The 12,537-nt window shown below is 37.8% G+C and overlaps 1 long non-coding RNA gene across 2 annotated transcripts; it reads left to right on the top strand.

Moving 5' to 3' along the window:
• The first annotated feature begins 1,252 nt into the window (after positions 1 to 1,252).
• Positions 1,253 to 2,447, top strand: LOC118966107. 2 transcript variants are annotated; one of them, XR_005053344.1, is made up of 4 exons: positions 1,253 to 1,735; positions 1,854 to 1,997; positions 2,073 to 2,140; positions 2,285 to 2,447. It is a non-coding gene; the product is annotated as an uncharacterized LOC118966107 (long non-coding RNA). The 2 variants fall into 2 exon arrangements; XR_005053343.1 differs by having other exon boundaries at positions 1,854 to 2,140.
• The last annotated feature ends 10,090 nt before the right edge of the window (positions 2,448 to 12,537 follow it).

Below are 12,537 nucleotides of genomic sequence, written 5' to 3'. Positions count from 1 at the left end.
GCATTCTCTCAATCAGATTCATGAGGTAGTCACCTGGAATGCATTTCAATTAACAGGTGTACCTTGTTAAAATCATTTGTGGGATTTCTTTCCTTAATGCGTTTGAGTTGATCTTGTGTTGTGACAAGTTATGGGTGGTATACAGAATATAGCCCTTTTTGGTAAAAGACCAAGTCCATATTATGGTACGACAAATAAGCAAAGAGAAACGACAGTCCATCAATACTTTAAGACAAGAACTGTGAATGTTTCTTCAAGTGCAGTCGCAAAAACCATCAAGCACTATGATGAAACTGGCTCTCATGAGGACCGCCACAGGAAAGGACGTCCCAGAGTTACCTTTGTTGCAGAGGATAAGTTCATTAGAGTTACCACCCTCAGAAATTGCATCCCAAATAAATGTTTCAGAGTTCAAGTAACAGACACATCTCAACATCAACTGTTCAGAGGAGACTGCGTGAATCAGGCCTTCATGGTCAAATTGCTACAAAGAAACCACTACTAAAGGACACCAATAAGAAGAAGAGACTTGTTTGGGCCAAGAAACACGAGCAATTGACATTAGACTGTTGGAAATCTGTCCTTTGGTCTGATGAGTCCAAATGTATGATGTTTGGTTCCCACCGTGAAGCATGGAGTAGGTGTGATGGTGCTTTGCTGGTGACACTGTCAGTGATTTATTTAGATTTCAAGGCATGCTTAACCAGCATGGTTACCACAGCATTCTGCAACGATATGCCATCCCATCTGGTGTGCGCTTAGTGGGAGTATCATTTGTTTTTCCAAGAGTGTGCAAAGCTGTCATCAAGACAATGTGTTGCAACTTTGAAGAACCTCAATTATGAAATATATTTAGATTTGTTTAACACTTTTTTGGTAACTTCATGAATCCATGGGTGGCAAGGTAGCCTAGTGGTTAGAGTGTTGGACTAGTAACCGGAAGGCAGTTAAGCCACTGTTCCTAGGCCGTCATTGAAAATAAGAATTTGTTCTTAACTGACTTGCCTAGTTAAATAAACGTGAAATATATTCCATATGTGTTATTTCATAGTTTTGATATCTTCACTGTTATTTACAACGTAGAAAATAGTACAAATAAAGAAAAACCCTGGAATGAGTAGGTGTGTACTTTTGACAATTACTGTATGTATCACTCTTTTTGTTACCCGTTTGACTTTGAATGTGTGCCACTTCAGCTCAGCCAATCAGAAAACCGGGCCGGACCATTTTGGGAGGGTGGGGCGGTCTTGCCTACTGGTCAGCCAAGTGCTCAATATAGATTATTTTGACAACAGAGATATTGTACAAAAGTAATCGAAAACAGGCCCATGACCCACCGGCCATGTTTTTTGTAGAAATAAAACATGATTTAATGTATTTTTATTTTTTAACAACCCACCCCAATAAAAAATGATTTGGTCTTTCTGCCGTTTGCCAGATGTCCAATTTGCCCATGCATGGAGCAATGTCATACACCTGGCAGCAGGCCAAAATAACGATGAATGCCTACACTCTAAAATGTTGCATTCCAACAAGCGTTCTTCTAAGATCCTAAAAGTTCCTCAGGGTTCTTGGCTCTGAAAAGTGCCTCAAATGTTCTTCCAAGAACCCCAAAGGAGGTGGGACCTCCTTAGAAACCTTAGTTTGTGGGGGTTCTTGCAGGAACTGCCCAACTGAAACATTTGGATTTAAATTTGAGATGACAGCAGGTGCAGGCACTTAACTGAAACATAAGGTAAGGTTTCTCCCTTGTATGATCTAAATTGATATTGTTTGATGATCATATATATTTTCATATTTGTAGAAATGGCGGTGTTTGACACTTTCTCCCTTTAAAATGATTTATAAAACAGAAAATGGACAGTTGAACAGATATCAAATCAACAAAGAGGTAAGAATATGTTGAAGGCTATAGCTGCATTGGGTGCAGATGACTATACCTCTCACTTGTGTGTGTGTGTGAGTCTGCAGGTATACTGAGCAGGAGGTACACAAAGGTATGTACAATTGGTATGTTATGCAGATCACATGTATCATCTACAGTTAATTTTGGATTCTCTAAAACCTTATAGGACTCAATCACAGCAGCCTCCCTGACCTCTTCAATGAAAATCCCAGAAGCCTCTACATTATGGACAAGGTATTTTTTATAAAAAACATAATCAAAAGTAAATTCACATTTACCACAAAAACCAAGGTATGAATACTGCCATGCACGTTTTTTTATCATCTGTATAATTGGGATTTACACACTTCACCCTCCCTACACCTCTGAATATAACAGGAAACCTGTTCCATCACCACCATTCTGGTTATGGATACGGAGAACATCATCATGACAGAGGATAAATCCATTGGACTTGGGGCTCGGCTGGGAATTTTCCTTATTTTGGGATTTTTTAAATTCTGCTTTGCCACTAAAATCATAATAAACACTGACAACTGAAATATTGTGTTCTTGTTGTTATTGTTCTCTGTATTATTATTATTATTAATAATAATATTGGAGGGCGAGTTAAAGAATGTACCCCAAAAGGTTATTCGAGGATCGATTAAAAGGGGTTCTTCAAAGAATTTATAGAGGTTCTCCACAGTTTCGATTTGAAGAACCCCTAAAGGATCTGTCACGTTCTGACCTTTATTTCCTTTGTTTTGTCTTTATTTAGTATGGTCAAGGCGTGAGTTGGGGTGGGCAGTCTATGTGTGTTTTTCTATGTTTGTCCATTTCTATGTTTGGCCTGATTGATTGAGAACCATGAGGCAGCTGTTTATCGTTGTCCCTGATTAGTGTTCAGTTTATGATTTATAATAAACGATATGGACACTTACCACGCTGCGTTTTGGTCCGATCCCTGCTACACCTCTTCAGACGAAGAGGAGGAAATCTGCCGTTACAAGATCCTCCAGCAATCCTTCATTTTTAGAGTGTACAGTACATCCAGGCCAATTCAGGGTTTCTGACGTAAACTATATTATTTTGTCTTTTTTTTTGTTGCAAACAAGCAAAATTGTAATAATTTTTCTTTAAAGATGATAAGGCCAAAGCTTTTCATTTTTTAAGAACAGGGAAAATTCGATTGAGTTCAGCAACACACTTTCAAATTAAAAAGCAGTTGAGTCACCAGGCAGAACAGACATTGAAAACAAAAGAGATCAGCCTTGCGGTAAAATTACAAATACAGTCATTCATCACGATTAAAATCTGTCATTCTTTTTCAGTTACTGCACGGTACATGTTAAGTAGGCTATTTATACATATACACACATAATCTGTATTTTACCCCGTCTTGGTTCGCAGTTGAATTGTTTTACTTTCACTCTGACTTTCCAGATAAAGTTTGAGAAAAGTGGGAGGCAACCTACTGATAATCCACGATACAGTTTAAATGGATAATCCTCCCCAGAAATACAAATCAATTTGGTGAAAGCCTATGTTTTATCAGATGGTAAAATAGATTTCTCTTCATGATTTAATTTGTAAATTGTCCGCCTGTGAAAATCTGGACATCGTGTATGAACGCATCATAACTAGGCTATATAATTATTTTCACTTATTTTCACTGGAGATACAGGATTTCACACTATCACATTTCATAACGCTTTCAAAACAATGACCTACACTCCAGATCGACAAATCAGCCAATATATAGTATGGCCACATCCGTTTATATTGTCATGACTCAGTATAGACTTCGCTTAGATGTGCTCAATGTCCATTTCTTCAAGTACCATGTCACAATAAACACTATAAACTAATATTGGATTTAAATACCCATAAATGTAATCAAAAGGGATAATGTTTATTCTGAGTGGATATTAGCCCAATTGTGAATCCATATTAAATGTATGTTTTCTTGTTTTTAAAGAACATTTAGCCTGCAATTTAATTTGATAATTGTTTCTGTAATCCCCACAGTGTAACTTTAGACCGCCCCCTCGCCCATACCCGCGCCCATCTGCACACATCAACAACAGTCACCCTCGAAGCATCGTTACCCATCGCTCCACAAAAGCCGCGGCCATTGCAGAGCAAGGAAGTACTACTTCAAGGTCTCAGAGCAAGTGACGTCACCGATTGAAACGCTATTTAGCGCGAACACCGCTAACTAAACTAGCCGTGTTACTCACCCCCCTTTTGACCCCCTCCTTTTCCGCAGCAACTAGTGATCCGGGTCAACAGCATCAATGTAACAGTATAACTTTAGACCGTCCCCTCGCCCATACCCGGGCGCGAACCAGGGACCCTCTGCACACATCAACAGTCACCCACGAATCATCGTTACCCATCGCTCCACAAAAGCCGCTGCGCAAGGGGAACCACGACTTCAATGTCTCGCCGTCACCGATTGAAACGCTATTTAGCGCACACCACCGCTAACTAGCTAGCTATTTCACATCCGTTACATAACTGTAGTAAAATAAAACAGGAAATACAAACAATAATGCTGCAATGTCGCAGTAAGGCATACACGTTTAGGACTGATCTTAGAATGATGAAATGCATGTTTATTCTCATTCACTCTGATTGCCCCCTCAAACCACTCTATGACATCAGCATCCATAAAGATAGAACGTGTTTCTTTGAAATAGAATGTTTAAACCTTCTATGTAATAACCATAGAGATATTGTAAACTATATGATTAAAAAAATAACTGTACTATAGACTTTCTCTCATTTGATCTTGGTAAAATGTAAACATAAGTACGGGTCATCTAACATCTAAATTATTATTAACATAGGCGACTTATATTACCGTAGCACGCGTTCCACCAGGTATATCTCACTTGTCACCCCTAAAGCCAATTCCTCTTTTGGCCGCCTCTCCTTCCAGTTCTCTGCTGCCAATGACTGGAACAAACTACAAACATCTCTGAAACTGGAAACACTTATCTCCCTCACTAGCTTTAAGCACCAGCTGTCAGAGCAGCTCACAGATCACTGCACCTGTACATAGCCCATCAATAAATAGCCCAAACAACTACCTCTTCCCCTACTGTATTTATTTATAGATATTTATTTTGCTCCTTTGCACCCCTGTATTTCTACTTTGCACACTCATCTACTGTCAAATCTACCATTCCAGTGTTTTACTTGCTATATTGTATTTACTTCGCCACCATGCCCTATTTATTGCCTTTACCTCCCTTATCTCACCTTATTTGCTCACATTGTATATAGACTTATTTTTGTACTGTATTATTGACTGTATGTTTGTTTATTCCATGTGTAACTCTGTGTCGTTGTATGTGTCACACTGCTTTGCTTTATCTTGGCCAGGTCACAGTTGTAAATGAGAACTTGTTCTCAACTTGCCTACCTGGTTAAATAAAGGTGTTCTCAACTAGCCTACCTGGTTAAAGAAAGGTGAAATAAAAAAATATCACTGCTCTCTACAATAATATGCGACATGAACTTTCTTAACATCCAAAAATACACTTAGTAAACATTTCCTTGATGGTGGTTTATGTAATACTATGTAAGTCTGCTCCTGTGAAGGACTTGCTGGACCCCTCCACACTCCCAGGAAAACCAGGTACCCAGACTTACCAGAGATGTTCTATAATGTTGAAACGGTCTGTAGCGGCATCACAGACTGTCAAACTCAACCTTTTTTGTCTGGTGGGAACCCCACTTTGAATTCAGTTCATAAACTGTGACTTACATTTTTAATTCACATTTATTCACTCTTATTTGATAATAATGCTTTGTTTTACAGTCCGAAATGACCAGGAATCCAGTCAACGGTCAGAGAGAGAAGATCCACCTGCCTTTAGTTAAGCAGATCCTTCTAGATCTACTAGGGGCCATTTAAAGTGTCTACAGGGAGGTTTTCAGACTGGGCCACACCAATCTGTATAACATGATGAACCTTCTCATGTAGTAGGGTCATGTACCATGGTACCTTCCCCCCTGTGTCCTCAGCCATGGTGGTAGAGGTGAAGTTAGACTTGTTCTGATGACCCTCTCTAGCTGCTCCTGGGTCCAAGCAGGCTCAACCTGCCATTTCCTTTTGTGGCGCCATTCACCTGCACGCTTCAGTTACATGCAAGAAACATTCAATACCTTTCACTTTATTCACATATTATTTTATTTTTAACCAAACTGTTTGTTTTACTTCTCCGGCACTAAACAAATGTTTATTTCAATGTTTTGTTTTGACATGTTATTACCTATGGGGATATGCTTTATTAATGGAAATTGGAAGGGTTACATTCATTATCATACATTCAGTAAGCTAGCGACATAAGAAGGCCTGTCACCTTACACTGGAGGAAGGGGGCAGATTTAGGGATGACTTTGGGATGATCTGCTGATGCTCTGGCACAATGACACTTCTGATTGTTCTCGGTTGTTAGCACAATGTTTGGCTCAGTGGGGTGTGCACCATATTGGAGGTTGACTGTAGTTGTAGTATTGTAATCCCTCTCTTTACAGGAGCAGAACATAGTGATGCTAAGTGAGGACATCACTCATCTGTCAGTTTGAAGAGGTGAAGAAAGACCAAGAGATCTCTGTGCTTCAGGAGGAGCTGACAGAACTGACCATTTGTCATAATGAGGATGTGGCCAGAGGTCAGGTAGGAAGTTTGCACTTCTCTGTACTGTATATTTCAGAGTTCTGTGAGAGTATTGTAGCTTATGTACTGAATAACAAGTTGTGACATGTGTTAATTTGATAAGGTTTGATGGGTATACAGCTATTTACTGATTACCACAGCATTGTTCTAACTTTAAGTGTCATCTATCCCTCTATTCCTGACACTAACTACAGTGTAAAAGAGCTATAACTTGAACATTGCCATCTATCCTTCTACCTTTGAACCATAAAGGTTGACTAACATTTCAACTAAAACAAAATGAAATGAAAAAGAAACAAAAAACAAAGTAAAACCTTGAAACTTCAGTTTAAAAGACTGTTCAAACTAAAACTGACACCAGAACCAACAGAGATCTAGAATTAGACTGTTCAAACTAAAACTGACACCAGAACCAACAGAGATCTAGAATTAGAATGTTCAAACTAAAACTGATACCAGAACCAACAGAGATCTAGAATTAGACTGTTCAAACTAAAACTGACACCAGAACCAACAGAGATCTAGAATTAGACTGTTCAAACTAAACCTGATACCAGAACCAACAGAGATCTAGAATTAGACTGTTCAAACTAAACCTGATACCAGAACCAACAGAGATCTAGAATTAGACTGTTCAAACTAAACCTGATACCAGAACCAACAGAGATCTAGAATTAGACTGTTCAAACTAAAACTGACACCAGAACCAACAGAGATCTAGAATTAGACTGTTCAAACTAAAACTGACACCAGAACCAACAGAGATCTAGAATTAGAATGTTCAAACTAAAACTGACACCAGAACCAACAGAGATCTAGAATTAGAATGTTCAAACTAAAACTGATACCAGAACCAACAGAGATCTAGAATTAGACTGTTCAAACTAAAACTGACACCAGAACCAACAGAGATCTAGAATTAGAATGTTCAAACTAAAACTGATACCAGAACCAACAGAGATCTAGAATTAGACTGTTCAAACTAAAACTGACACCAGAACCAACAGAGATCTAGAATTAGACTGTTCAAACTAAAACTGACACCAGAACCAACAGAGATCTAGAATTAGAATGTTCAAACTAAAACTGATACCAGAACCAACAGAGATCTAGAATTAGAATGTTCAAACTAAAACTGACACCAGAACCAACAGAGATCTAGAATTAGACTGTTCAAACTAAAACTGATACCAGAACCAACAGAGATCTAGAATTAGAATGTTCAAACTAAAACTGACACCAGAACCAACAGAGATCTAGAATTAGAATGTTCAAACTAAAACTGACACCAGAACCAACAGAGATCTAGAATTAGACTGTTCAAACTAAAACTGATACCAGAACCAACAGAGATCTAGAATTAGACTGTTCAAACTAAAACTGACACCAGAACCAACAGAGATCTAGAATTAGAATGTTCAAACTAAAACTGACACCAGAACCAACAGAGATCTAGAATTAGAATGTTCAAACTAAAACTGACACCAGAACCAACAGAGATCTAGAATTAGAATGTTCAAACTAAAACTGACACCAGAACCAACAGAGATCTAGAATTAGAATGTTCAAACTAAAACTGACACCAGAACCAACAGAGATCCAGAATTAGATTGTTCAAACTAAACCTGATACCAGAACCAACAGAGATCTAGAATTAGACTGTTCAAACTAAACCTGATACCAGAACCAACAGAGATCTAGAATTAGACTGTTCAAACTAAACCTGATACCAGAACCAACAGAGATCTAGAATTAGACTGTTCAAACTAAAACTGACACCAGAACCAACAGAGATCTAGAATTAGACTGTTCAAACTAAAACTGACACCAGAACCAACAGAGATCTAGAATTAGAATGTTCAAACTAAAACTGACACCAGAACCAACAGAGATCTAGAATTAGAATGTTCAAACTAAAACTGATACCAGAACCAACAGAGATCTAGAATTAGACTGTTCAAACTAAAACTGACACCAGAACCAACAGAGATCTAGAATTAGAATGTTCAAACTAAAACTGATACCAGAACCAACAGAGATCTAGAATTAGACTGTTCAAACTAAAACTGACACCAGAACCAACAGAGATCTAGAATTAGACTGTTCAAACTAAAACTGACACCAGAACCAACAGAGATCTAGAATTAGAATGTTCAAACTAAAACTGATACCAGAACCAACAGAGATCTAGAATTAGAATGTTCAAACTAAAACTGACACCAGAACCAACAGAGATCTAGAATTAGACTGTTCAAACTAAAACTGATACCAGAACCAACAGAGATCTAGAATTAGAATGTTCAAACTAAAACTGACACCAGAACCAACAGAGATCTAGAATTAGAATGTTCAAACTAAAACTGACACCAGAACCAACAGAGATCTAGAATTAGACTGTTCAAACTAAAACTGATACCAGAACCAACAGAGATCTAGAATTAGACTGTTCAAACTAAAACTGACACCAGAACCAACAGAGATCTAGAATTAGAATGTTCAAACTAAAACTGACACCAGAACCAACAGAGATCTAGAATTAGAATGTTCAAACTAAAACTGACACCAGAACCAACAGAGATCTAGAATTAGAATGTTCAAACTAAAACTGACACCAGAACCAACAGAGATCTAGAATTAGAATGTTCAAACTAAAACTGACACCAGAACCAACAGAGATCCAGAATTAGATTGTTCAAACTAAAACTGATACCAGAACCAACATAGATCTAGAATTAGAATGTTCAAACTAAAACTGATACCAGAACCAACAGAGATCTAGAATTAGAATGTTCAAACTAAAACTGACACCAGAACCAACAGAGATCTAGAATTAGACTGTTCAAACTAAAACTGATACCAGAACCAACAGAGATCTAGAATTAGAATGTTCAAACTAAAACTGACACCAGAACCAACAGAGATCTAGAATTAGAATGTTCAAACTAAAACTGACACCAGAACCAACAGAGATCTAGAATTAGACTGTTCAAACTAAAACTGATACCAGAACCAACAGAGATCTAGAATTAGACTGTTCAAACTAAAACTGACACCAGAACCAACAGAGATCTAGAATTAGAATGTTCAAACTAAAACTGACACCAGAACCAACAGAGATCTAGAATTAGAATGTTCAAACTAAAACTGACACCAGAACCAACAGAGATCTAGAATTAGAATGTTCAAACTAAAACTGACACCAGAACCAACAGAGATCTAGAATTAGAATGTTCAAACTAAAACTGACACCAGAACCAACAGAGATCCAGAATTAGATTGTTCAAACTAAAACTGATACCAGAACCAACATAGATCTAGAATTAGAATGTTCAAACTAAAACTGATACCAGAACCAACAGAGATCTAGAATTAGAATGTTCAAACTAAAACTGACACCAGAACCAACAGAGATCCAGAATCAGAATGTTCAAACTAAAACTGATACCAGAACCAACAGAGATCCAGAATCAGAATGTTCAAACTAAAACTGATACCAGAACCAACATAGATCCAGAATTAGAATGTTCAAACTAAAACTGATACCAGAACGAACAAAGATCTAGAATTAGACTGTTCAAACTAAAACTGATACCAGAACCAACAGAGATCCAGAATTAGAATGTTCAAACTAAAACTGATACCAGAACCAACAGAGATCCAGAATTAGACTGTTCAAACTAAAACTGATACCAGAACCAACAGAGATCCAGAATTAGACTGTTCAAACTAAAACTGATACCAGAACCAACAGAGATCTAGAATTAGAATGTTCAAACTAAAACTGATACCAGAACCAACAGAGATCTAGAATTAGAATGTTCAAACTAAAACTGATACCAGAACCAAAAGAGATCTAGAATTAGAATGTTCAAACTAAAACTGACACCAGAACCAACAGAGATCTAGAATTAGAATGTTCAAACTAAAACTGACACCAGAACCAACAGAGATCCAGAATCAGAATGTTCAAACTAAAACTGATACCAGAACCAACAGAGATCTATAATTAGAATGTTCAAATTAAAACTGATACCAGAACCAACAGAGATCTAGAATTAGAATGTTCAAACTAAAACTGATACCAGAACCAACAGAGATCTAGAATTAGACTGTTCAAACTAAAACTGATACCAGAACCAACAGAGATCTAGAATTAGAATGTTCAAACTAAAACTGATACCAGAACCAACAGAGATCTAGAATTAGACTGTTCAAACTAAAACTGATACCAGAACCAACAGAGATCTAGAATTAGAATGTTCAAACTAAAACTGATACCAGAACCAACAGAGATCTAGAATTAGAATGTTCAAACTAAAACTGATACCAGAACCAACAGAGATCTAGAATTAGAATGTTCAAACTAAAACTGATACCAGAACCAACAGAGATCTAGAATTAGATTGTTCAAACTAAAACTGATACCAGAACCAACAGAGATCTAGAATTAGAATGTTCAAACTAAAACTGATACCAGAACCAACAGAGATCTAGAATTAGACTGTTCAAACAAACTGATACCAGAACCAACAGAGATCTAGAATTAGAATGTTCAAACTAAAACTGATGCCAGAACCAACAGAGATCTAGAATTAGACTGTTCAAATTAAAACTGATACCAGAACCAACAGAGCACAACACACATCTAGAATATATATATATAATAATATATTATAAAATATATAATATATATATATATTATATATATATAATATAAAAACCTGTCAAACTAAAGTGAAACTAATGAAAAGCCACATTTATATAATAAAATAGTGAAAATGCGGCGCTGAAGTAACCTTGGTCACCTCATACTTTTCTGTGTGTTTCTTTGTATTAAAGGTGGAGTTGATAGTGCGTCTAGCAGAGGAGGTCAGGAATCAGAGGGAGCTGGAGAAGGACGTGCAGGAGAAGAGCCAGCATACAGCCAGGATAGAAGAGAAGATCCACAGGCTGAGAGTGGCCAGCTCTGGGTGGGGTCCTGAACATGGAGGGTTCCCAGCCCTGTTGGACAGATAGGAACTCAATCAGAGATAGACACCAAGCCATGCAGAATGAGGTTAACCCTTAGTTAACTTGGTCAGAGTTAGGAATTAATAATTTGTTATCATTTGAAAATGATATACAGGCTGCATGTAATGTTATGTTCATAAATTTGACCTAAAACTAATCTAATCTTGCATGGTGGCCATGTCTGTGTCATGGAATATGGCCACAAGCAGAGATCTTCAGATATACAGATAATGCTCTGGATAGTGAGGAGGAAGACAATCGAGTATCACTTACCGAACAGATGAGAGAAGTGGAGAGAACCAACGAACCACCGATGAGGGAGTTTGAGGAGGCCAGGAATTATCATGTGATCTCTTTTACTGTGTTCACATGGAGATACAGTATCAAACACAGCTTTAGAGTCTAAACTGGGGGAGGATGAGCCTCAAATCCCAAATCAACCCTTAGCCCTCACCCCCTGAGATCTGAAAGGTTTGGATAGGTGTGAACAATCCGGTCAATTAAAGCTTAAACTCGTATTGTATGTTATCCCAATCAATACTGTACTCTGAAGGTACAGTGAGTTCCTTGTGTAGAACTCTGTCCATAAAGGAAGGAGAGCTGATCACTGCTAAAGGCCAGCAGGATGAGTTGAGACAACAGCAGAGGACAGGTTGGTCAAGCTACAGGCAATGTCCAGGAAGGTAGTGAAGGACAGGTTGGTCCAGCTATAGGCCATGTCCAGGAAGATAGTGAAGGACAGGTTGGTCCAGCTACAAGTCATGTCCAGGAAGATAGTGAAGAACAGGTTGGCCCAGCTACAGGCCATGTCCAGGAAGGTAGTGAAGGACAGGTTGGCCCAGCTAAAGATATTGTCTAGGAAGGTATGAACATGCTTTGAGTGTATAGATTAGACTATATAGCTATCTATGTGAATCAGACCTGGATCAAATATTTGAAATTATATAAA

This window comes from Oncorhynchus mykiss, chromosome 9 (assembly GCF_013265735.2).
Source record: "Oncorhynchus mykiss isolate Arlee chromosome 9, USDA_OmykA_1.1, whole genome shotgun sequence".
Lineage (NCBI taxonomy): Eukaryota > Metazoa > Chordata > Actinopteri > Salmoniformes > Salmonidae > Oncorhynchus > Oncorhynchus mykiss.
This window is presented reverse-complemented; position numbering and strand designations above follow the sequence as displayed.